The sequence below is a fragment of the Xenopus tropicalis genome, chromosome 8 (assembly GCF_000004195.4).
Source record: "Xenopus tropicalis strain Nigerian chromosome 8, UCB_Xtro_10.0, whole genome shotgun sequence".
NCBI lineage: Eukaryota > Metazoa > Chordata > Amphibia > Anura > Pipidae > Xenopus > Xenopus tropicalis.
Genome location: NC_030684.2, coordinates 38,002,871 through 38,029,609, shown reverse-complemented (window position 1 = coordinate 38,029,609; position 26,739 = coordinate 38,002,871). Strand labels below are relative to the sequence as shown.

The 26,739-nt window shown below is 45.0% G+C and overlaps 1 long non-coding RNA gene across 1 annotated transcript; it reads right to left on the bottom strand.

Annotated features, from left to right (window-relative positions):
* Positions 1-6,093: 6,093 nt before the first annotated feature.
* LOC116406544 lies at positions 6,094-26,668 on the bottom strand. The gene is made up of 2 exons (XR_004219546.1): positions 26,587-26,668; positions 6,094-6,834 (listed from the first exon to the last, which is right to left on the bottom strand). It is a non-coding gene; the product is annotated as an uncharacterized LOC116406544 (long non-coding RNA).
* Between the last annotated feature and the right edge of the window lie 71 nt (positions 26,669-26,739).

Genomic DNA, 26,739 nt, shown 5'->3' with positions numbered 1-26,739 from the left:
GTGCAGAGTGCCATTGAGCCCTATGGGAGACTTTCCTTGGGCCAGGTTGGAGCTGCAGAGTGCCATTGAGCCCTATGGGAGACTTTCCTTGGGCTGGGTTGGAGTGCAGAGTGCCATTGAGCCCTATGGGAGACTTTCCTTGGGCCAGGTTGGAGCTGCAGAGTGCCATTGAGCCCTATGGGAGACTTTCCTTGGGCCGGGTTGGAGCTGCAGAGTGCCATTGAGCCCTATGGGAGACTTTCCTTGGGCCAGGTTGGAGCTGCAGAGTGCCATTGAGCCCTATGGGAGACTTTCCTTGGGCCGGGTCGGAGTGCAGAGTGCCATTGAGCCCTATGGGAGACTTTCCTTGGGCTGGGTTGGAGTGCAGAGTGCCATTGAGCCCTATGGGAGACTTTCCTTGGGCTGGGTTGGAGTGCAGAGTGCCATTGAGCCCTATGGGAGACTTTCCTTGGGCTGGGTTGGAGTGCAGAGTGCCATTGAGCCCTATGGGAGACTTTCCTTGGGCCAGGTTGGAGCTGCAGAGTGCCATTGAGCCCTATGGGAGACTTTCCTTGGGCTGGGTTGGAGTGCAGAGTGCCATTGAGCCCTATGGGAGACTTTCCTTGGGCCAGGTTGGAGCTGCAGAGTGCCATTGAGCCCTATGGGAGACTTTCCTTGGGCTGGGTTGGAGCTGCAGAGTGCCATTGAGCCCTATGGGAGACTTTCCTTGGGCTGGGTTGGAGTGCAGAGTGCCATTGAGCCCTATGGGAGACTTTCCTTGGGCCAGGTTGGAGCTGCAGAGTGCCATTGAGCCCTATGGGAGACTTTCCTTGGGCTGGGTTGGAGCTGCAGAGTGCCATTGAGCCCTATGGGAGACTTTCCTTGGGCCAGGTTGGAGTGCAGAGTGCCATTGAGCCCTATGGGAGACTTTCCTTGGGCCAGGTTGGAGCTGCAGAGTGCCATTGAGCCCTATGGGAGACTTTCCTTGGGCCGGGTTGGAGCTGCAGAGTGCCATTGAGTCCTATGGGAGACTTTCCTTGGGCCGGGTTGGAGCTGCAGAGTGCCATTGGGTCCTATGGGAGACTTTCCTTGGGCCGGGTTGGAGCTGCAGAGTGCCATTGGGTCCTATGGGAGACTTTCCTTGGGCCGGGTTGGAGCTGCAGAGTGCCATTGGGTCCTATGGGAGACTTTCCTTGGGCCGGGTTGGAGCTGCAGAGTGCCATTGAGCCCTATGGGAGACTTTCCTTGGGCCGGGTTGGAGCTGCAGAGTGCCATTGAGCCCTATGGGAGACTTTCTTTGGGCCGGGTTGGAGCTGCAGGGTGCCATTGAGCCCTATGGGAGACTTTCTTTGGGCCGGGTTGGAGCTGCAGAGTGCCATTGAGCCCTATGGGAGGCTTTCCTTGGGCCGGGTTGGAGCTGCAGAGTGCCATTGAGCCCTATGGGAGACTTTCTTTGGGCCGGGTTGGAGCTGCAGAGTGCCATTGAGCCCTATGGGAGACTTTCCTTGGGCTGGGTTGGAGCTGCAGGGTGCCATTGAGCCCTATGGGAGACTTTCCTTGGGCTGGGTTGGAGCTGCAGGGTGCCATTGAGCCCTATGGGAGAGGTTCCTTGGGCCAGGTTGGAGCTGCAGGGTGCCATTGAGCCCTATGGGAGACTTTCCTTGGGCCGGGTTGGAGCTGCAGAGTGCCATTGAGCCCTATGGGAGACTTTCCTTGGGCCGGGTTGGAGCTGCAGAGTGCCATTGAGCCCTATGGGAGACTTTCCTTGGGCCGGGTTGGAGTGCAGAGTGCCATTGAGCCCTATGGGAGACTTTCCTTGGGCCAGGTTGGAGCTGCAGGGTGCCATTGAGCCCTATGGGAGACTTTCCTTGGGCCGGGTTGGAGCTGCAGGGTGCCATTGAGCCCTATGGGAGACTTTCCTTGGGCTGGGTTGGAGCTGCAGGGTGCCATTGAGCCCTATGGGAGACTTTCCTTGGGCTGGGTTGGAGCTGCAGGGTGCCATTGAGCCCTATGGGAGACTTTCCTTGGGCCGGGTTGGAGCTGCAGAGTGCCATTGAGCCCTATGGGAGACTTTCCTTGGGCCGGGTTGGAGCTGCAGAGTGCCATTGAGCCCTATGGGAGACTTTCCTTGGGCTGGGTTGGAGCTGCAGGGTGCCATTGAGCCCTATGGGAGACTTTCCTTGGGCTGGGTTGGAGCTGCAGGGTGCCATTGAGCCCTATGGGAGAGGTTCCTTGGGCCAGGTTGGAGCTGCAGGGTGCCATTGAGCCCTATGGGAGACTTTCCTTGGGCCAGGTTGGAGCTGCAGAGTGCCATTGAGCCCTATGGGAGACTTTCCTTGGGCCGGGTTGGAGCTGCAGGGTGCCATTGAGCCCTATGGGAGACTTTCCTTGGGCCAGGTTGGAGCTGCAGGGTGCCATTGAGCCCTATGGGAGACTTTCCTTTGGCCCGGGTTGGAGCTGCAGGGTGCCATTGAGCCCTATGGGAGACTTTCCTTGGGCTGGGTTGGAGCTGCAGAGTGCCATTGAGTCCTATGGGAGAGGTTCCTTGGGCCGGGTTGGAGCTGCAGAGTGCCATTGAGTCCTATGGGAGAGGTTCCTTGGGCCAGGTTGGAGCTGCAGAGTGCCATTGAGCCCTATGGGAGACTTTCCTTGGGCCGGGTTGGAGCTGCAGAGTGCCATTGAGTCCTATGGGAGAGGTTCCTTGGGCCAGGTTGGAGCTGCAGAGTGCCATTGAGCCCTATGGGAGACTTTCCTTGGGCCGGGTTGGAGCTGCAGAGTGCCATTGAGTCCTATGGGAGAGGTTCCTTGGGCTGGGTTGGAGCTGCAGAGTGCCATTGAGCCCTATGGGAGACTTTCCTTGGGCCGGGTTGGAGCTGCATAGTGCCATTGAGTCCTATGGGAGAGGTTCCTTGGGCCAGGTTGGAGCTGCAGAGTGCCATTGAGCCCTATGGGAGACTTTCCTTGGGCCAGGTTGGAGCTGCAGAGTGCCATTGAGCCCTATGGGAGACTTTCCTTGGGCCAGGTTGGAGCTGCAGGGTGCCATTGAGTCCTATGGGAGACTTACCTTGGGCCAGGTTGGAGCTGCAGGGTGCCATTGAGCCCTATGGGAGACTTTCCTTGGGCCGGGTTGGAGCTGCAGAGTGCCATTGAGCCCTATGGGAGACTTTCCTTGGGCCGGGTTGGAGCTGCAGAGTGCCATTGAGCCCTATGGGAGACTTTCCTTGGGCCAGGTTGGAGCTGCAGAGTGCCATTGAGCCCTATGGGAGACTTTCCTTGGGCCGGGTTGGAGCTGCAGAGTGCCATTGAGCCCTATGGGAGACTTTCCTTGGGCCGGGTTGGAGCTGCAGAGTGCCATTGAGCCCTATGGGAGACTTTCCTTGGGCCGGGTTGGAGCTGCAGAGTGCCATTGAGCCCTATGGGAGACTCTCCTTGGGCCGGGTTGGAGCTGCAGAGTGCCATTGAGCCCTATGGGAGACTTTCCTTGGGCCGGGTTGGAGCTGCAGAGTGCCATTGAGCCCTATGGGAGACTTTCCTTGGGCCGGGTTGGAGCTGCAGAGTGCCATTGAGCCCTATGGGAGACTTTCCTTGGGCCGGGTTGGAGCTGCAGAGTGCCATTGAGCCCTATGGGAGACTTTCCTTGGGCCGGGTTGGAGCTGCAGAGTGCCATTGAGCCCTATGGGAGACTCTCCTTGGGCCGGGTTGGAGCTGCAGAGTGCCATTGAGCCCTATGGGAGACTTTCCTTGGGCCGGGTTGGAGCTGCAGAGTGCCATTGAGCCCTATGGGAGACTTTCCTTGGGCCAGGTTGGAGCTGCAGGGTGCCATTGAGCCCTATGGGAGACTTTCCTTGGGCCAGGTTGGAGTGCAGAGTGCCATTGAGCCCTATGGGAGGCTTCCAAAATCATGCACAGAAGGATCAAAGTCAGAAAGGTTTTCCCGCCGTTTACGATCGTTCAGTACAAAAAATTTGCGCAAGATACGGAAAAGTGTTGAGTTAATTTATCTCAAAGCAAACGGTGAAGGGTAATTCTAATTTGTCTCTGCTTGTTAATTGTATATTTTTACTGGTAATTAAAAAATGTTATTCATTTCTAAAATCCTTATTCATCAGTCGTATTCACAATGTAATAAAAATGTGACAAATAAAGTTTTGCTTAAAATAAACTGTCCAGATTTCCTGTATCAGGGAAGTTTATTTTTATGTGGAATCCCCTTTCCTTCAGTGTCGGATTGGGGTGCCAGGGGCCCCCCAGAAACCCTTACACCTTAGCCCCACTCTCCCCTTCTCTGTCACTCACTTTCTATAGTCTCTTAATTACTTCCTTTTACATACCATTATCTATCCTTTCCTCTCATATAGAATTGAGTAATGGGCACGGTATAGGCATACAAGGCAAATGGCAAGAGGGCCGGCTGACACTCAGGCAGTTATCTTACTGACAGAAAAAAATTATTAGTAACAGTTGTGAAATATGAGAAATCTGCAGTTATTCAAAACATATAGTTATCCTGTAAGTCCCCCCCTTGCCACCCCTCCCCAGTGAGAATCCTGTTACAACCTTATGGGGACTAGAAAGCCCTCAGCCACTTTGTGCTCATATGAATCAGTAGCGCAAACTGAGCCAGAATTACAAGTGCAATACCAAAGGCCGACCTGTCACACCCCCCCTACAGGATATTCCCAGAGTTGCAATTAATCCACATATTCTGGCTGCTAATGATCCCAACAGTGTTATCTCAGAAGGGATAAGTAAGTACTTGCGCAGGAGAATGGGCATAGAAATGTGACATTTTAAGTATGCAAGTATTTTTATTGTATAATATTTTTCATCTCATTTTTTTTGAGCATAAAGCAAGAGGATGGTTCATTCTGAAGATTAAAAATGTTGGAGGTCCCAATTCTTAATTCTGCCTTGTAAGTTTGGTTGTAGTTTTGTCAGTTCATTATTGCTTTGTAGTGGTGTTCCACTTGGGGTAATATTCACCCTGCTCATTGTTGCACTGTACTGGGGATTTCCCTTGGTTAATATACATACAAGGGCTCATTTACAAACAAATAGTTGAAAAAGCATAAACACCATTCATAAAAGATACTCGCCCCATACATGTTCCTTGCACTAGCGTGTACTTGCTACTCGCGGGGAGCGCTAATGTGCAAACGAGTGAGTACTTGTGGGGAGCGCTAATGTGCAAACGAGTGAGTACTTGTTGGGAGCGCTAATGTGCAAACGAGTGAGTACTTGTTGGGAGCACTAATGTGCAAACGAGTGAGTACTTGTGGGGAGCGCTAATGTGCAAACGAGTGAGTACTTGTGGGGAGCGCTAATGTGCAAACGAGTGAGTACTTGTGGGGAGCGCTAATGTGCAAACGAGTGAGTACTTGCGGGGAGCGCTAATGTGCAAACGAGTGAGTACTTGTTGGGAGCGCTAATTTGCAAACGAGTGAGTACTTGTTGGGAGCACTAATGTGCAAACGAGTGAGTACTTCTGGGGAGCGCTAATGTGCCCAACCAGCCTGCTCTAATGAATTATATGCACAAGTGTAGGAATTGATGCAAGAGAACCCGGGAATCATTTCAGGGTTCCACTAGCAGGTTGGCCAATCAGCACTACTGACTTGTTCATAATCCCACGCTATTGCCGTTAATAATATCATTCACAACTTGGCACACAGGCGCAATGATGCTGTAATTGTGGATAAAAAACCTCTGCATTGGGGGGAAAATAGCAATTTGCATCCTAAACAAGCACTTGGCGCTATGTGCGCCATTTACTCATGAGCCTTCTAGCCTATTATTAGGGGTGCACAAATTGTACACCCTACATACAAGTGACCCTTCATGCCCCACCCCATGCCTACTAACACTTCTTGTTGTCACTATTGGCTGCTCATTTCCTGGCTCAGGGGATCCTCTTCTCTGACTACAACCAATTATTTATAGGTTATCTCTAAAGGTAACCATACACGGGCCGATTGTACCTGCCAATATCTACCTTGGCAAGCGAGCAGATCTTAAAGTGTATGGCCACCTTAAGCTGTGCACTAAGCAACCACTCAAAAACAATTGTGAACAAAAGATACATTATTGCTCACAGAGCATGTGAGACAGAAAATGTAGCTGAAATACTGAGATTTTAATTAAAATCGGATGATAAGCATTCCAAATAAAGGTCAGGAATTTGAAAGAAACAAGGCTGGATTTTATTGGAAGATACAGATTGGAAGTTGCCCGTCAGGGCAGGCAGAAGACAAGGCAGAGTCTAGTATACAAACCATTGCTCACAGTAAGCAGAAGGCAAGGCATAGCGCAGTATAATTAACAAAAATCAGGATAGGCAGCAGTCAAGGTCCAGAATCAGGCCAGGGCCAAAGCCAAATAAGTTTAACAACTCAAAAATACATCATCCAGGAACTCGGGAGTCACAGACTAGATGCAGACAGCTATGTAGCCCTAAAAACATGGTGACAAGCTGGTTTATATAGGTCCTGGCTCTAATCATTGGATTAGCTTTCTATAATGAAATGAAAGGAGGAGTGGAGACAGAGGCCAAAGTCTATTAAACAAGCCAAAGACAAAAGGCTTCCCATGGCTCAGCAGTAAAATGCACTAGAAAACTCCTACACAGCAGGGAAGGGGTCCCAGAATGGGCTGGTCACAAGTCCTATTGGGCTCTGAAGTCTCTCAGTTAATGGTATAGTGATGGAACTCCTCCTGCGCTGCACGGCCCGAGCATCAAACCCTCACTCACATGGCTCCTTCTCACTCAGGATTCAAATGTGGGAAGCTGTCTCTTTCCCATCATGCACCTGTGATCCTTTGCCTTTATCTTCCATAGACAGTTTAGCCAGATCCAACCTGGAAGGAGAAAGAACAAAACCATTCTAATCAGACAGACAGTTCAGCTTAAACTTAACTTTTTATGTCACAGAGACAGCAGCATTCCAACACAATATGCAGTTTGTCCATTATTTAAAAAATGTATTTGATCAGAAACTCTCAGACTTGGAATTGTAGCTGCTGCCTGGTTGCTAGGGCTTAACTACCCCTTAACCACACAGTAGTTTGGAAATAAAATGAAAGGTTGAGGGCAAGCACCCACAGATCAACTCACTCGCCCGCAATAGATCAACCGCTAGAGGTGGAGTAACTGCTCCATAAAGGGTTTCCACCAGTAACAATAGATGTCGCCGGGGGAAAGACCTTCGCATCACTGCAGTTTCTGAAGTCGTGTAAAATTTCCTCCTACAGACAACTTCACGCAACTTTGGAAATCGAAGCGATGCAAAGGGCGCTTGCCGTAATAGTAGATGGGCTGAAAAGAAAACTAATACAAGTATTAACATAATGAATGGCATACAAGACCGCAGTTTTGTGGGATCAGGTGATTGTCACAGACAATAATGGGAGTGATTTTGAGCAATTTGTTGTCCTCGTACTGAGCGCCAATTGCTTAGGCAACAAAACAAAAGCTGGGAGCTACCTCCAGTGTGGGGGCAGCCCTATTGGGGAACACACGGTGCATATCTAGCAAGTGCTCGAGTTTGCTCATTATGTGCACTCATGTCACATTGGATTGGGGGGTGAACATGGCGATTTAGCTCACATAAGTGCGCATCAGGAGCACGCTGGGTCACTTGCTCATTATATGCATGTGTGTGCCACAACATGGCCATCTGCACTGGGGGCCCCTTCCTAGTGCAGAGGATAGCGTGCTCAATAAGGTGCTTTTCCTTATATTCTATCCCCCCATTCACAACACTGACTCTGTTTTTAGGTGCTCTTTAAGATTGCTACTTGTCTAATAATCCATAGCAACCAATCAGCAAGCGGCATGCACTGACCAGTTGTTTAAAACCAAACATCTGATTGGTTGATATGGGTTACTCGACTGTGTACTTTGACTTTTTAGGGCCGTGGCACACGGGGAGGTTAGTCGCGCCGCAACGAATCTCCGTTGTTGCAGGCAACTAATCTCCCCGCAATGCCATCCCACCGGCTAGAATGTAAATCGCCAGTGGGATGGCATACGCAGCTCCGCGATTTGCCGAAGTTTCCTCTCAAGGCAACTTTGTTGACTTTGGCAAATCGCAGTGTTGCGTATGCCATCCCACTGGTGATTTACATTCTAGCCGGTGGGATGGCATTGCGGGGAGATTAGTTGCCTGCGACAACGGAGTTGTGTCGCGGCACGACTAATCTCCCCTTGTGTTATGTCCCTTAGGTTTAAGCCTCCTTGAAGGCAGGGCACCCCATTAGCTCATAACAAGATTACAGATCTAGGAAACCCGTGATATATGAACCATTCAGCCCTTAGATTAGCTAGAACAGCAAGTAAGCACTTATAGTATTTCCAAATCTCAACCTATTCACATTGTAGCGGGATCTCGGGGCTATCTAGCAAATAGCCATTGTACTCAAATCTCACCTTAACTCTCCGCCTTCTGGCTAAGTCTTACTGGAGCTGGTCGTTCAAGAAGGGCAGTTTGGTAGTCCCTACCCCATGCAGTGAGACTGGGCATCAGGCAAATGGTTTTCAGAGGCCTTCCGCCTAACATATTTCATTTACAGTAAGGATGTCTAGAATACCCTTTCCAAGTCTATTTTAAAGAGAAGGAAAGGCTAGTAAAGAGTTAATCCCAAGCTGCAGGCATACCTTCAGTTCTCTCAATAGTGCCCTTAAGTCTCCCCATATTTCACCTGTTGATGATCAGAAGCCAAACAGGAAGAAAAACCGCTGATCTGGGTAAAGAAAGCTCCCATAATGCCTCGTTCCTGCACAGACACCGAGATCAAGTGAACATGCTCAGTTAGTAAGACTGTGAGTCAACTTCCTGCTGATTGGCTCAGATCCACATTCCTAAGGGGGGGGGAGTGAGTTCTTAGCATTCTTGAGGGAAAGGGGAGCAGGAGAGGGGATAGGGGAGAGCGGCATGTCTCTAGCAGAGGAAAACAGACACAAGAAATCTTTTGACAGCATGATGAAGATCAAGATCATTACTGACCCAACCCAAACCATTTTTTTACTTCTTTGGCCCCATCACACTCAAATGAATTGCTCATCACTCAAACTAAGCCATTAAATACAATACTAAATACTAAACATCCCTGTTTAAACAGTGGTGCCTCGCTGAGGCGGCTGCTCCCGTGACATTACAGAACCCCATCTAACCTACCCTGAACCTGGCGTTTATCAAAGTGGGTGTCTGGTAGTAGAAAAGCCATAGTCATTACAAGGGACATTGTCTATTGGAGAAAAATCAAATGAAAGCGACTGTATGGATTTTAAGACGTGCGCTTCCAATGAACTGACAAATGACATAAATGGCAATATAACAGAGAGCCATGAATTGTGCTGCACTGATACGCAGAGAGAGAACCAACAGAGCCGGCACCAGCTCCCCTCCATTCTATCCATTTGCCCGCACATAGCTAGTTCCTGCGGCACACGTGTTTGCTGTGTGAATAGGGGGCACAGCCTTCATGCAGCTGAAAATGGAAGCGAGTTCACTATGTTCTACATAGACAAAGTGAAATTAATTCGCCATATAATAATTGAAGTAATAGAAAGAGATATAATATTTGCTGCATTGTGAAAGGCAGTGAAAAGTAAGAGACAGAAGGCTCATTTTACAAGCCCCTGGGTTTCCTGCTCTTTGCACAAAAGCCCAAGGGTGAGCTTCTCTTTGCAAGGAGCGCCGGTACCAGTACCTTGTGGGTAGGAGGCGGGACACATATGTGCCTCCACTGCCCGCCCCTTTTTAATCTAACATGGCCTAACATTGTATTCATAAAGCGATCAGTAGGTCTCTGCACTCCGAAATGGAGAGAAGAGTCTGTGTCTATTTGCTCAACGTGCAGACAATGCAGCCTTTGTTGCCCTTGGCACACTGCGTGGGGCACTGTAAATGTGCCCTAAAGAACAGCGATAAGGTTGCAGGTTTTATTCCAGAATAAAAACGTAGGGATGTACCATATAACGTCTGGATTTGGCTTGAAAAAAAAAAACAATCTCCAAAAAAGAAAATATATTATTTGTGAAAAAATGTTTCTGTTGTGTTGACAAGAATTGGCACGTGACATTTAGGGTTCAGAGCCAGTTTGGTAGAACATTTAGGGTTTGGCCAACTCCTAAACCTTAAAGGGATGGCATCCCCTTTTTTAACTTGAGTAGGGCTTGTGATGTGCAGAAAAGCAAGTTTTTTGTTACTTACCTGGACAGGTAAGGTATGCAGGGAGATTATCTATTCACTACTAAACTAACATATTGCATACAGCTAAGTGCCATTAGTAGTGTGCCGGACTGGCAATCTGTAGATTCTGGCAAATGCCAGAGGGCCTGCTGTAAGCTGCTACAGTCACCTGACTATATGTAACCAATGCACCGAGCCAGCACCCACCAGGCTCAAGAAACATATTAATGTCCATGGGGACCCACTCAGCTCAGCCGCAAACCCTCGACTCCCTAAACTGCTGAAACACTGGGCAAAATCATCAGGGTTATGTTGGCAAATCTTTATTGTACACTGATAAATCCCTGCTGCCAAGAGCCTCAAGTTTCTATACATTTCATTAATTACAGTACTGAACAATTTCATATGTTTCATCAATGCCCATGTTGGAAGCGACTATTGGAAAAACAATCTAAATAAGAGCAAAACATCCCAATAACTGTCTGCACTGCCAGAGAAACACCAGTCTGGTTTAGAGCTCATCTTGTCCTGTTTCTCAAATTAAAAATGCTATTAATAAGTAACTATATACAGTATATATAGAAATGCCTGCAAACACCTGTTTCACTTTGCTTTAAACCTCTGATTTTTTAAGCAGCTTTTTTATTGCTTATTTGTAAGAAATTTCTTATTTGATATAATTCCAATGATCAGCCATGAATCCCATGAATCTGACTTCTTTACTGCTCACGGATTACTATTCCCAAGCTCAGCAGTTCCCCAGTGAGCCCATGGTTTGGGGCTGGGATTGGGAGTAGAACTCAGGGTCTCCTGTGTGGGTTAGGGGTTAAAGCAACCTCACTTTTGGGTCAGGAAGATAAATCTTACTCTTTAATTCACATAAAAGAAGATCTCTGTGTCCAGTTGGTCAGAATAACTAACAGGCGGCGCCGTTGTTTCACATGAATTATATTAGCAGGGCAAAAACTGCTTAAGATCTTGAAAACTAGAAAACAAGAGCACTCTGAGCCATTTGACATTAGTTTGTTTGGAGAATTTATACTTCCTTTAATATAAAGGTGAACATTGCCTTTAACTAAAAGCTATTCTTTGCTTGCTGGGGCTGGAGTGCTTCTGGGAACCAGCTGTATAATTGCTGGGGAGGGGAGACTAAACCATTTTGTGTTTCCTTATTTTACTCTTTTTCCTTTATTTTATTTGGAATACCTTCACAGAAAATGCCTTAATAGCAGGGAATATCCTACACCCATATATATAGGTATTTTTTTGTATAACAACTAAACATATGAGCACTTTTTGATCCTGCTGCAAATACTCTATAGCCTATGGATCAGAAGAAGCCGGATGAAAAAAAGCAGCTCTATACGGAAGAGCAATAGGGCCACCAAAAAAAAATTCTCTTGAATTATGACTTTTAAAAGTCGTAATTCAACAGATTCTTTTTTGTTTTTGCTGCCCCAGTGCTCTTCCGTAGCTCTCGGCAGGTGCTATGGAAAGTGCATATCTAGCACATAACCATATAAGCACAGGTTTGTATGTTTCAGTTCAGGATCAGCCAGAGACAAGTGCAAGCAGGGCCTCTTTTCCTCTGGTCTGTTCCACCTTCCCTTACACAAATGAGTGCAGATTGTAACTTAGGACCTGGCACCTGTGCGTGCATAGCCGTAATACAGCATACATACACGTACATGTGCGTGCATAGCCGTAATACAGCATACATACACGTACATGTGCGTACATAGCCGTAATACAGCATACATACACGTACATGTGCGTACATAGCCGTAATACAGCATACATACATGTACATGTGCGTACATAGCCGTAATACAGCATACATACATGTACATGTGCGTACATAGCCGTAATACAGCATACATACATGTACATGTGCGTGCATAGCCGTAATACAGCATACATACATGTACATGTGCGTGCATAGCCGTAATACAGCATACATACATGTACATGTGCGTACATAGCCGTAATACAGCATACATACATGTACATGTGCGTGCATAGCCGTAATACAGCATACATACATGTACATGTGCGTGCATAGCCGTAATACAGCATACATACATGTACATGTGCGTACATAGCCGTAATACAGCATACATACATGTACATGCGCGTACATAGCCGTAATACAGCATACATACTGTACATGCGCATACATAGCCGTAATACAGCATACATACATGTACATGTGCGTGCATAGCCGTAATACAGCATACATACATGTACATGTGCGCACATAGCCGTAATACAGCATACATACATGTACATGCGCGTACATAGCCGTAATACAGCATACATACATGTACATGTGCGTACATAGCCGTAATACAGCATACATACATGTACATGTGCGTACATAGCCGTAATACAGCATACATACATGTACATGTGCGTGCATAGCTGTAATACAGCATACATACACGTACATGCGCGTACATAGCCGTAATACAGCATACATACATGTACATGTGCGTACATAGCCGTAATACAGCATACATACATGTACATGCGCGTACATAGCCGTAATACAGCATACATACATGTACATGTGCGTACATAGCCGTAATACAGCATACATACACGTACATGCGCGTACATAGCCGTAATACAGCATACATACATGTACATGCGCGTACATAGCCGTAATACAGCATACATACATGTACATGCGCGTACATAGCCGTAATACAGCATACATACATGTACATGCGCGTGCATAGCTGTAATACAGCATACATACATGTACATGTGCGTACATAGCCGTAATACAGCATACATACATGTACATGTGCGTACATAGCCGTAATACAGCATACATACATGTACATGTGCGTACATAGCCGTAATACAGCATACATACACGTACATGTGCGTACATAGCTGTAATACAGCATACATACACGTACATGCGCGTACATAGCCGTAATACAGCATACATACATGTACATGTGCGTACATAGCCGTAATACAGCATACATACATGTACATGTGCGTACATAGCCGTAATACAGCATACATACATGTACATGTGCGTACATAGCCGTAATACAGCATACATACATGTACATGTGCGTACATAGCCGTAATACAGCATACATACACGTACATGTGCGTACATAGCCGTAATACAGCATACATACATGTACATGTGCGTACATAGCCGTAATACAGCATACATACATGTACATGTGCGTACATAGCCGTAATACAGCATACATACATGTACATGCGCGTACATAGCTGTAATACAGCATACATACATGTACATGTGCGTACATAGCCGTAATACAGCATACATACATATACATGTGTGTACATAGCCGTAATACAGCATACATACATGTACATGTGCGTACATAGCCGTAATACAGCACACATACATGTACATGTGCGTACATAGCCGTAATACAGCATACATACATATACATGTGTGTACATAGCCGTAATACAGCATACATACATGTACATGTGCGTACATAGCCGTAATACAGCATACATACATGTACATGTGCGTACATAGCCGTAATACAGCATACATACATGTACATGTGCGTACATAGCCGTAATACAGCATACATACATGTACATGTGCGTGCATAGCCGTAATACAGCATACATACATGTACATGTGCGTGCATAGCCGTAATACAGCATACATACATGTACATGTGCGTACATAGCCGTAATACAGCATACATACATGTACATGTGCGTGCATAGCCGTAATACAGCATACATACATGTACATGTGCGTGCATAGCCGTAATACAGCATACATACATGTACATGTGCGTACATAGCCGTAATACAGCATACATACATGTACATGCGCGTACATAGCCGTAATACAGCATACATACTGTACATGCGCATACATAGCCGTAATACAGCATACATACATGTACATGTGCGTGCATAGCCGTAATACAGCATACATACATGTACATGTGCGCACATAGCCGTAATACAGCATACATACATGTACATGCGCGTACATAGCCGTAATACAGCATACATACATGTACATGTGCGTACATAGCCGTAATACAGCATACATACATGTACATGTGCGTACATAGCCGTAATACAGCATACATACATGTACATGTGCGTGCATAGCTGTAATACAGCATACATACACGTACATGCGCGTACATAGCCGTAATACAGCATACATACATGTACATGTGCGTACATAGCCGTAATACAGCATACATACATGTACATGCGCGTACATAGCCGTAATACAGCATACATACATGTACATGTGCGTACATAGCCGTAATACAGCATACATACACGTACATGCGCGTACATAGCCGTAATACAGCATACATACATGTACATGCGCGTACATAGCCGTAATACAGCATACATACATGTACATGCGCGTACATAGCCGTAATACAGCATACATACATGTACATGCGCGTGCATAGCTGTAATACAGCATACATACATGTACATGTGCGTACATAGCCGTAATACAGCATACATACATGTACATGTGCGTACATAGCCGTAATACAGCATACATACATGTACATGTGCGTACATAGCCGTAATACAGCATACATACACGTACATGTGCGTACATAGCTGTAATACAGCATACATACACGTACATGCGCGTACATAGCCGTAATACAGCATACATACATGTACATGTGCGTACATAGCCGTAATACAGCATACATACATGTACATGTGCGTACATAGCCGTAATACAGCATACATACATGTACATGTGCGTACATAGCCGTAATACAGCATACATACATGTACATGTGCGTACATAGCCGTAATACAGCATACATACACGTACATGTGCGTACATAGCCGTAATACAGCATACATACATGTACATGTGCGTACATAGCCGTAATACAGCATACATACATGTACATGTGCGTACATAGCCGTAATACAGCATACATACATGTACATGCGCGTACATAGCTGTAATACAGCATACATACATGTACATGTGCGTACATAGCCGTAATACAGCATACATACATATACATGTGTGTACATAGCCGTAATACAGCATACATACATGTACATGTGCGTACATAGCCGTAATACAGCACACATACATGTACATGTGCGTACATAGCCGTAATACAGCATACATACATATACATGTGTGTACATAGCCGTAATACAGCATACATACATGTACATGTGCGTACATAGCCGTAATACAGCACACATACATGTACATGTGCGTACATAGCCGTAATACAGCACACATACATGTACATGTGCGTACATAGCCGTAATACAGCACACATACATGTACGGGCAGATCTGCGCGGTCGATTGGTCAGTCGTGCACCCTTGGAAATAGTAGATGTGTAATGGCAAGGGCTGTCTCAGCAGAACATATGGCGTGGCGCTGTATGGACGTGTTTGACGTGTGTTTGACATGTGGCCCATCTATGGGTCAGTACTCAAGGGAACAACCCTGATCAAGTCCATTTCTTTTCTCTGTTCATGGTTGGTAAAGCAAAGGTGCAGCCCCACAGCGCAGAATGAAACCAACTGAGACTTGTGCTGCCATATGGTGTAACGCCTGTGGGTAAAAAAGTGCCGGGTGGTTAAGGAGTAAAATACTTTCAGCCCATCTTCATTTACATTGCCGTTTGCATTAAGCCTCCTTCTGCTTTTGTTGCCTTTTTAACTGAGGCTCTGTAATAAGTATGGCCCAGTAGCCCAGTGGCTAGCATTGCTGCCTTGCAGCGCTTGGGTTCAATGCACTGGGTCAGTATGTTTTAATTGCCTCTTAGTAGGTTCCTCTGGGTAGCCCAGCCTCCTCCCATACTTCAAAAACTTGCAAGTAGTTTAATTGGCATCTGATGAAATCGACCCTACTGTGAAGGGGATATGACACAAAGCGTGCTCATGGTCTAGTAACCCATAGCAACCAAGCAAAAGATCTCATCTAGCCACACTTTCCACCTTTTACTATAATAAAATAATAAATAGTAAAACATTGTATAAATAAAGGATCATTATCGTTTCTGCTGTGCTTAAAACTATCCATCTTCTGGCACGTAAGTTATTAAAAGCCGCTATGCCCGAGGGATAAAGAATAGTTCCAAAATAAGATGTATTAAGTAAATGGTTTAACGAAACGCCATTATGGCGAGCTTTCACGTCTGCGCCTGTTTGTCATTGGCCAGTGATTTCACCATGCCTACCTCAGGGCCATGCACACCAGCCAAATGGAACCACATTCACACTAAAAAGGCCAACTAATGACAGTGCCTTCTTGTTATGCCACCGCCTATGGTAAGTACTCCGGTTAATATCTCCACCCGCACCTCTAACAAGTGAAATATGAAGGAAGAGTTTTTGTTGGTCTGTCTCTTACTTGTCCTTTACAGGAGAACTAAAACTCAACAAAGAACAAGACCTTTTCCCCTTATGAGCACAGGCCTGCCTTCCCCTCTGCCCATTTCCCACCCCGTGGCATCGCCAGCACACGGCTAGAAGCCCAGTATTATAGGGAAAACAAGGTGGAAAACCTACCCACATCCCTTTAACAGTTTAGATTTTTTTTGGGAACAACCTAAGCTTTCAAATACATACCTCCCCACCGTCCCGCTTTCAGTGGGACAGTCCCGATATTTATGGCACTGCCCGCTGTCCCAGATTCACTGTTAGATGTCCCGCTTCTCAGCATTGCCATTAATTGATTGCTGTGCCTGCTCTGCTCTGGGGAATAAAGCCCGCCCCCTTAACTCTTGAATCTCCCCTGCTACCCCATGCTCCCAGGTTTACCTTGATGTTTAATTGTCCTGGGAGGAGCATTTGTGACTGGCAAGGGTCAACTATCGGCATTGGCGGCATCCCTTTCCCTGCTCCTGCTCACTGGGTCAGGGGCTAGGAGTGCGCTCTGGCTTTTATCAGGCAGAAGAGGCTGCTGTCTTTATTTGTGTGCTGGGCATTTTCACCTTTCCACCCCTCACATATATCTCTCACTCCTGGGAATCTCTGGCAGAGCACAGCATGCACAATAGAAAACAGAGGTATCGCTGATCCGTTCATCAAATATAGCAGACATTTAAAAGGGGCCCTTATAAGTTTGGGAACCTTAGGCCTTGATAATATGGGTAGAAATTCTAGTGGTACATTAATATTGTTTTGCTTTCAACTGATTAAGAATGGAAGGAAATAACATAGATTTATGTACCACTGGAATTGGCCCTGTTTGGAAAATGCACAGAAGTGTTGGCATGTCTGAAGTTGATATGCCCTTTATCAGATTCATTTAGTAATTTTACTGGCATGTCTGGGGTTAATATGCCCTTTATCAATTAAATGTAATCATACTGGCACATTTGAAGTTAATATGTCCTTTATTCTTTTTATTTAGTGATTATACTGGCACATCTGGGTCATGTAAAGTGGGTGTGGCATGTGGGGGCATGGTCACAAAGCATTTTTGCGTAATTCCACTTCTGTAACAAGATATAGGTTTCTAAATGTCTAAAAAATTAATAAAAATGATATTTTCCATAATATAAACACATGTATCAGAAACATGAATTATTTTATGCACAAAAATACAACTGATTTGGAAAGTCCCATGCCTCCTGAAGGTGTCAATACCAAATATATATAGTTTTATGGAGATTTCTCACTTGTATGGGTCAAAAACTCCCAGCAATACACCATAGGCGGAGGGTGACTTTTTTGTTTGGGGAGGCTAAAGATGGCCCATACACAGACTGACCTACAGCTAATGTGACACTTAGTGGATTCGCTGCTGGTGTAAAAAATTAACCTCCCAACTACCTCTTGCCGTTCCCACTGACTCCCAGGGATACTGTACAAAAGTGCGGGTGGGGGTGCTTTTTTTTTTTTTTACCCTAAAATGCTTAGGATTTAAGAGTATTCATACGTGCACTTCTGTGAGGGGATGTGCAAACATTTGTGTTTGGGATCAGTTAGCTTAAAGGGGTAGTTCGCATTCGAATTCACTTTTATTTTTAATGGTTTTTCAGTTATTTAGCTTTTTGTTCAGCAGCTCTCCATTTGGTATTTCAGCAGCTATCTGGTTGCTAGGGTCTTATTTACCCTAGCAACCAGGTAGTGGTTTAAACAAGAGATGGGAATATGAATAGTTAAGGGGCCTACTTGGAAAAATAAGTAATACAAAATTATAATAATAATAAAATTGTAGCCTCACAGAGCAATATTTTTGGCCCCCATTTGAAATCTGGAAAGAGGCAGAACAGAGGCAAATTATTCAAAAAAATTAATTAGGAAGACCAATTGCAAAGTTGCTAGGAATAGGCCATTTTATAACATACTAAAGGTTAACTTAAAAGTGAACCACCCCTTTAGATGTGTTTATGTTAGTTTTATAGCAAGAAAGGCAGTGGGTACTGACTCCCCATTATATACAGTGAGACGCAGTCCGTATTTACAAACCCAGCACATTATATACAGTGAGAAGCAGTGGGTACAGATGGCAGATATTCAGGCCCTGGCACTATAACACTGGCACTGATACACAGCATTGGCCCCACTGTAACTTACTATAAATGAACAAAACAATGACAAAAATAAAAAAAAAAATAGTAAGTGCAAAAAACTACAACAAATATATAAACACACAATGAGCTTTTTCAGAGGGAAAGAGTTAACTTACCCTCCATGTGTTAGGGTAGGGGATAGATTATAAATTATTATAGATGTCAGGTCAGGCAAAAAACAATTTAATGTCAGCTAGTGATTCTTTAGAACTGTATAGTGCCTGTGTATAGTACCTGTGTATAGTGCCTGTGTATAGTACCTGTGTATAGTACCTGTGTATAGTGCCTGGGTATAGTGCCTGTGTATAGCGCCTGGGTATAGCGCCTGTGTATAGTGCCTGTGTATAGCGCCTGGGTATAGCGCCTGTGTATAGCGCCTGTGTATAGCTCCTGTGTATAGCGCCTGGGTATAGTGCCTGTGTATAGTGCCTGTGTATAGCGCCTGTGTATAGTGCCTGTGTATAGCGCCTGGGTATAGCGCCTGTGTATAGCGCCTGTGTATAGTGCCTGTGTATAGTGCCTGTGTATAGTGCCTGGGTATAGCGCCTGTGTATAGTGCCTGGGTATAGTGCCTGTGTATAGTGCCTGTGTATAGTACCCGTGTATAGTACCTGTGTATAGTACCCGTGTATAGTGCCTGGGTATAGTACCTGTGTATAGTACCTGTGTATAGTACCCATGTATAGTGCCTGTGTATAGTACCCGTGTATAGTGCCTGGGTATAGTACCTGTGTATAGTACCCGTGTATAGTACCCGTGTATAGTGCCTGTGTATAGTGCCTGCGTATAGTGCCTGGGTATAGTGCCTGTGTATAGTGCCTGGGTATAGTCCCTGTGTATAGTGCCTGGGTATAGTCCCTGTGTATAGCGCCTGGGTATAGTGCCTGTGTATAGTGCCTGGGTATAGTACCTGTGTATAGTGCCTGGGTATAGTGCCTGGGTATAGTACCTGTGTATAGTACCTGTGGGATGAAATCTGCAGCAAAAGCTGAGAGTTGGTTCTTAGGTAAAGTTACAGCTGCAGATTCTTCTTTTCAGTCTTCATTTCTGCACTGTTTCCCGATCCCTGTGTGCATCTGTGCTCTGATTGGTCAATTTTACTGTCTGTCAAGGAAGCTGTGCTCTGATTGGAGAATCCAGAAAAAGAAAGATCCAATCGGAGCACAGCAAAACGGGCTTGAGGAACTAATTTCCAGGACAGTGCAGAAACGGAGTAAGGTGGTTTTTTTTTGTTTTTTTTAATGTGCCAAGCAGGTTTGGGGAGGCTTAGCCTACCCTAGCCTTATGGAAAATCCGCCTACGCAATACACTACCAAATTTCCAAAGCACTGCTCCAGAAAGCTGCATACTTTAGATTTCAAGGCCAAATATTCCACTTAGATTAGGTTTACCCTAGAAAACTATACTTTATTTCTGATGAATCCAGAATAGGCACAACTGCCTTTCTACTCCAAATTACCAAGTTGCAATGCTTTCCTAAATGTACCAGTCTTTATAAAATTTGTGACATATTTGAAAATTATTTTTTTTTTAAACTTTTTTATTGAGAATGATAGTTATATAACAGTATCATCAGTAGTATGTGGACTTACATTTGGTACATGAATAAACTGTACATTTGTTAACCATATATATTTGTTGTGTTTCATTCTTTAAAGGGGGGGGGTAGGAAGGGGGGGTAGGGAAGGGGTAGGGAATGAGGGAGGTGATAAGGGAAGGGGGTAGGTAGGGGGTGGGCAAGTCAGGATCTTGCTTTTTTCAGATTCCCGGCTTGCTAGGGAATGGGAGGTAAGAAATAAAAGATTGGAACAGTGGGGAAAAACTGGTGTTATAACAAATCATTGAGTCAAATTGATCCTGTTGGAATACTTCTTTATTCTTCTCACCGAGATCCGGGTTCCACCTGTATATTTCTCTCGTCCGTGTGTCCCTTGGGACTTTTCAGTAATCGTTTCCCATTATTCAGATTTTCTTTTATCATATATGGAGAGTGAAGGCATGATTCCACTAGGGGAGGCAGAGTATTGTATCCATGGGCCCCATGTTTTTTGAAGCCGTTCTTGTCGGTCTGTGAGGATACTAGTTAATTTTTCATTAACTAGTATCCAATTTATCTTATTTTTTAATAGTGGTATGGGCAGAAGTGGGGATTTCCACGCTTTAGCTATTGTTAACTTAGCTGCTGTAAAGATTTGGTTTATTAGCGTCCTTATGTTTTTGTTTATGTTAGGAATTTTCTTTCCCAGTAGTGCATGTTCTGGGGATTTAGGCAGGTTTATACCCGTAACTGAATATATCATTTGGTAAACTCTAGTCCAGAATCTCTGCACCCTGGGACATTGCCACCATATATGGTGAACCGTACCTTCACTTCCACATTTTCTAAAGCATTGAGGGTCACATTGGTTGTTAATTTTATGGAGTCTAGATGGGACCAGGTACCACCGTAGCAGGACCTTGTATCCTGCTTCAAGCAGGGAGGTATTTATTGAGTTATGTGCTGTCTGATCCCATATTTGAGACCATACGTTTTCCTCTATTGTTTGACCCAAGTCTTTTTCCCAAGCTTTTATGTATGGTAAGGTTGGTGGGAGGCTGAACTCAGATAGTAAATTATATAACCTTGAAAGCACTCCTTTTGAGTATGGGTATTTTGTACATATGGTTTCTAGGTACGTGGAAGGTGGTACCCTTGTATCTTTAAATTTGGATTTCAGGTAATGTTGTACCTGCATGAACCTGAAAAGTTCTCCCGGGGGGGAGAATATAGTTGTTGGAATCTGTCCCAACTCAGGGGACCAGAGATTCCATACATGTGTCTTAATACTGTTAAGCCTTTGGCCTCCCACCATTGAAAAGACTCTTTGTTTAGTCCTGGTAGAAATTCAGGGTTACCAAATATTGGGACTGCTGGGTGGTGAGGAGAGAATAGTTTCGTTTTGTATTTTACCTTGTCCCAGACACTTAGTATATGATCTAGCATGGGGGTTATACCATCCAGTCTATGGACATAGGGTAGCCATAGGGTTGCTGTCAATTTTACTGGACAAAGAAAAATCATTTTTAAAGCTTCTACTCTACAGATTCTTATCTCCCACATAGCATTAGGTACCAAGATAAAACACCCTGAATATAAACACCAGGGGTCCACTGAACAGTTTGATGCCCAATATGTATAGGTTTAGCTAAGTATGTGGCATGTAGGGGCCCCAAGGGGAATATACCCCCATATGTACTGTCATTTCTGTCATTTCAGCTCCTGCAAAATCAACACATTTACTGCGTTTTATTTGGTATAAAGCTATAAAAAGTACTAAAATGGGTACCCACGTCTTTCTACTCCAAAGTACAAAGTTTTTGTAAAATTGGTGATTTTGACGAAACAAAAATCCTCAAAAACTTCCACTTTGCAATATCGTTTCTCTCACAGGGCTTTATGTAACCATATAAAACACCTTAATTATGAACCCCCGAGGTCTACTGAACAGTTTGAAGGCCAACATACATAGGTTTATCAATGTAGATGGCACTTACAGTGCCCAAAATATACCCTGTGCGCACTAATTTCATGGCTTACCTTTACTGAATTCATAAACACACGGGCAGTTTTGTGTGGGGTAAAAGAGGAAAAAATATAGGGTGACCCCTGAAAACCATATAGTTTTGGAAAGTACACGTTCATACAAATCCAACATGGGTAAAGATGCCTTTCTACACCAAAGTACCAAACTGCAAAGCTTTCTGAATATCACCTAAAAACATTGCAATTTGCCGCATTTATCTCACACAATTATTTCATACAATGACTCTATGGAGGAGATTCACTAAGACACGAACGCTCCGAGCGTATTCTTGCCGATTTTTTTGCGCCCGCGCGAAAAATTCGGAAAGGCTCTGCCGCTGTTTACAATGGTCAGTACAAAAATTTTGTGACTTTCGGATCGCCAATACGATATTATCGTGAGTAATACAATTTTTTCGGAAGCATTTTCGGGATATTTGTGATCTTCAGAAATTTTCGTTTCCAATCCGAATTTTTCCCATTCGTGATTTGTATTTGTGGATTAGTAAATCTGCCCCTATGTCTGAACGCCAGAGGTCTACTGGAGAGTTTGATGGGCAATATACATAGATATACCAAAGCATGTGGTGTGTACAGACCCCAAGTAAAAGTAGCGCCTATGAATTTTTTCACTGACCAACTCAGCTTCTGCAAACAGAGCCCCTGACTGCATATTATGTGCTGTAACACCCCCTTACTGTATAGAGACCCCCCCCAAAAAAACATATTTTTGGAAAGTACACATTGTGAAAAATCCAAAACAGGTGAAGACGTCTTTCTACAGCAAACGGCAAAGCTGTGCTTGATGCGGGACTGTGATGTAAGGGTGGGTTATTATATCGCTCAGATGCACCAGGTTTGCGTTCTGTCATTTAGGAGTTTTATTTAATAAAAAGAATGGTTGCATCAAATTATTATAGGATATTAACCCTTAGAATCCATGACACCAGCATATTGTCAGCTCTGTAGATCCAAGGTTTTGATTGACTTCCCTGATTTAAGTCATGCATTTGTTTCCACACCATTGCCTGGCACAGATCAAAGGCAGGTGCCCACTGTACTGCCTGTAACTTCTCCCCTATCCTACCCTGGCAGTTGCCAGAATTTACAGATTGCCAGTCCAAGCCTGCCTAGGTCACTGCAAGACTGTTGTGTCACATCAATATAATCAGAAACCTAATTATAACGGCATAACTATCGGAGGGGATAGAAAGCACTTGGGGCCCACCAGCAGGCATGGGCCAGAGCCGCTTTAAGGTACCAGTGGGCCAAGGCCAAAATGTAATGGGTGGGCCCCCACTGCCCCAACAAATTAGTGATAGAATAACTGTCAAACACAACCAACCTTTGGTGGCCCATAGGGAACATCCAATATCTGTGCTGCACAGTCAGTACAAAGACACTGTACATTAGTTTAAGCATTTAATGAGCAATATATACAGGTATCAGACCTTGTATCCAAAATACTTGGGACCTGGGGTTTTCCGAAAAAGGGATCTTTCTGTAATTTGGATCTCTATACCTTACGTCTTCTAAAAATCATTTGAACGTTAAACACAATAGGAATGGTTTGCCTCCAAATAGGATTCATTATATCTTAGTTAGTTTCAAGTATACAGCATGATTACAGCATGTATGCCATTTGTCCCTCTTCAGCCACAGCAATACATCCAGATCATGCACCAAATGTTGCCCAAACACATGGGTAAAATGCCCAAACTGCCCTGTCATTCCCTTAGTCTCTAAATAACAGATGGCACCCAGGCTCTAGTCCATTCTCCCATTAATAGAAGGCAAGGTTAGCAGATAACACCCAGCTTCTGGCATTATGGGAACTCTTGTGAGAACACCAGCAATTGTTAAGTCATTTACTCCCTAAAGAGTTTGGTAACTATGGGAAGGGAGCCACGAACGAGTAGCACAATATATTAATATTGCCCAGCGGGATGCAAATGCACACCACCTATTACCGTCTATTACCATCTTTCCTTTCTTTCCTATTCTCTTTCACTTTCTACTTTATTACTTTGTAAAAAAAAAAATCAATAAAGAAAATCTTTAAAAAAAAAAACTAGGGGAAGGGTGACAATTGATTTCTACACTGAAAACAGGGAGCGCAGAAGAGCGGGAGGGGGGGACAGACACGTCACTGTGGCTGCGCAAGGGGCTGGCAGGGGCAAGGGAGCATGGACCAGGGGGGCAGGAGAGGTAGCTGCATGGAGCCCCCCAGCCTTACGCCCCAGGCAGGTACCCCTTCTAGCCCTAGTTCCAGCCCTGATGTAACAACAATAAGGAACATTACCATAAAAAAGGAATGTGTTGCTACGGTTTTATAAGAACAAGGTTAGACATTTTCCAATTACTAAGTCTTTGACCACTAAGCAGCATAAAGGCGCCCATTCCTGTAAGTCCTCTGTCCCAACAGCCAGTTTATATGTATAGGCCGGGTCAGCAGCGTTTAGCAGCTCCCGTAGGGCCACCTTAACGCACTGTTTTCCAACTAAAGAAAAACTCTGTGTAGTTTAATGCTTTCCTATAAAACAATATGGTATTGCACATTCCCATGATAATGTATGCCATACATACGCCTGATTGTGGCCTCTTTGCACTTTGCATGCTGCGCTCAGGCTCACAAATGAACCCCATGGAATCCCTCCGATTAGTTTATTCCAACCTTCATAAACAGCATTCTGTTCTTTTGTGTACCAACAATATGCTTACAGTTACATGCCAACCCATTCCTTAATTCTCTGTTCCACCTCTTACATTCTAAATTCTACAGCCTTCACATGGGAATGGAATTACAAAAAGTGCTTGATAAGTCCCATCTTCATTTATCCACATGATGTTATGTCTACACATTCATTATAATTTTGCCCCCCCCCACCCCCACTCTCCCCCTCCAAGTAAAGGAGGCAACACTCTGCCATTCAGGTTTGCCTTCTGGCTGATCAAGCCACAGTCTGAACAGATAGAGCACGTAAAGATGGCTGTGAAAAGGCCAATAAGTACTCCATTAACATCAACTATGCCGGTACTTTCCATGGAAAATGGGCAATAACTCTACGTGTGCCGGGTAAGATTACAGAAAAATAGGCAATAGGCACTGTAGAAACTGCACACATGCCGGTAAGATCGCTGGAAAATAGCCCGAGTACTCCCAAGGCCACCATCGGGGGGGGGGCAAAAGGGGGACAGTCGTCTCGAACGATTTCTCGCTATTAAGGGTGGCTTGGCCTTGATACTTGTTTTTTTAGCTCAGGCCCCTTTAAACAATTACGGGCCCTGTCATTGGTGGTCAGCGGGTAAATCCAATTGGTCGCATCCCATGCGTAGTGTGACGTCAGTACGCACAGGTGCAACCTTATAGTAGTGGGGATGTAGTGAGGAGCCAGAGGATGCAGCGAGATCGATATTGTCCCCATTGGTAAAAAAGAAGTGCTAGTGAGAGAAGTCGATTCCCAGGGATATGAGTGTGCAAGTTGCGTCTGGCAGGTACATTACAGTCTATGGAACACTTGATTGCAGATTCTGGGTAGAGCGTGCACACTTTATGTAACACATCATCATCAGGGTGCTTACTACGTTCTATTTAAACAATGTCTGGCTGAGGATTCTGGGTAAAGTTCTCCAGCCTACAGAGCACAGCATTCCCGGGTGAACATTCTGGGTGGGTAGAGTGTTGTTCCCTGCAGAGCCCACCATGTCTAGCTGAGGGTTCTGGGTAAGGAGTGTGTTGATGCCCAATACATCCCTCACAGCACAATCTTACAGTCTGGGAATAGGGAATTAGGGGTTCTCCAGGCAGTCTCTTCAACACACACTGTCCTAGTGGGGGGCATTTCATCCCCCTAGACTTTACTAAAGCCACATTGCTTAGCTGTGTACACAGTGGGGAGCCGGAGGAAGCAGGGGGAGCCGGAGGAAGCAGAAGGACGCTGGGGGGGGGAGAGCCGGAGGAAGCTGGGAAATCTTGTTGTGAGGGGCCCCGTGATATGCTGATAAGATCACAGAAAATGGAAAATGAGAAACAGTGAGAACATGCTGCGCCCCACCCGTGTTCAGCACTTACACGTGCCTGTGTGTGTACACCACAATAGGGTAGAATGGAATGTGTTTTTATCTGAGCTCTCCTGCGGTGGAATGCAGGAGAATGCTGGCGCAGTTGAGTACAGATAACAACTCTCATCAGTATGAGCCCATAGCGGGGCTTCCTGTTGGTTGAATACAGGCATTACAGATAACTTTTATTCAGATAAAAGGCTCTTGTCTTCTCTGTACTTACCATAATCCTGTTTGCATCCTCCCAAAGCTGTGCTGTCTGTCTGGTCATTTCCTCATGGAAAGCGGAAGGGCCAAGCAAACAAGCGGGGGTCCCACCTACAGAAAATGATATCCCATAGATAAACATAACTAAGAGTGATTAAAAACCAACTAA